Here is a 528-nt window from a genome sequence, read left to right on the forward strand (position 1 = left end):
AAAAAAAAAAAAAAAGGGCATTACATAATGATAAAGGTGTCAATTCTCCAAGAAGATATAACAATCCTTAATGTGAATGCGCCTCACAACAGAGCATCAAAATGTGTGAAGCAAAAACTGACAGAATTTCAAGGGGAAATAAAGGAATCCACTATTATAGTTGGAGACTTCAACACCCTTTGATCAGAAATGGACAAATTCAGCAGGCAAAAAATGAGTAAGGATATTGCTGAATACAATAGCACATCAATCAACTGGATATAATTGACATCTATTGACTACTTTATCCAACAATAGAACAATATACATTCTTGTCAAGTTCACATGAACATTCACCAAGATAGACAACATTCTGTGTCATAAAACACAGCATAGCATATTTAAAAGAATAGAAATCATACAATGTCTTCTCTCAAACCACAGTGGAATTAAACTAGAAATCAATAACAAAAAGATAACTGGAAAATCTCCAAATACTTGGAGACCAAACAATATGTTTCTAAATGTCACATGGGTCCAAGGAGAAAT

The sequence above is a fragment of the Propithecus coquereli genome, unplaced genomic scaffold, assembly GCF_000956105.1.
Source record: "Propithecus coquereli isolate 6110/MARCELLA unplaced genomic scaffold, Pcoq_1.0 Scaffold66, whole genome shotgun sequence".
NCBI classification, from domain to species: Eukaryota; Metazoa; Chordata; class Mammalia; order Primates; family Indriidae; genus Propithecus; species Propithecus coquereli.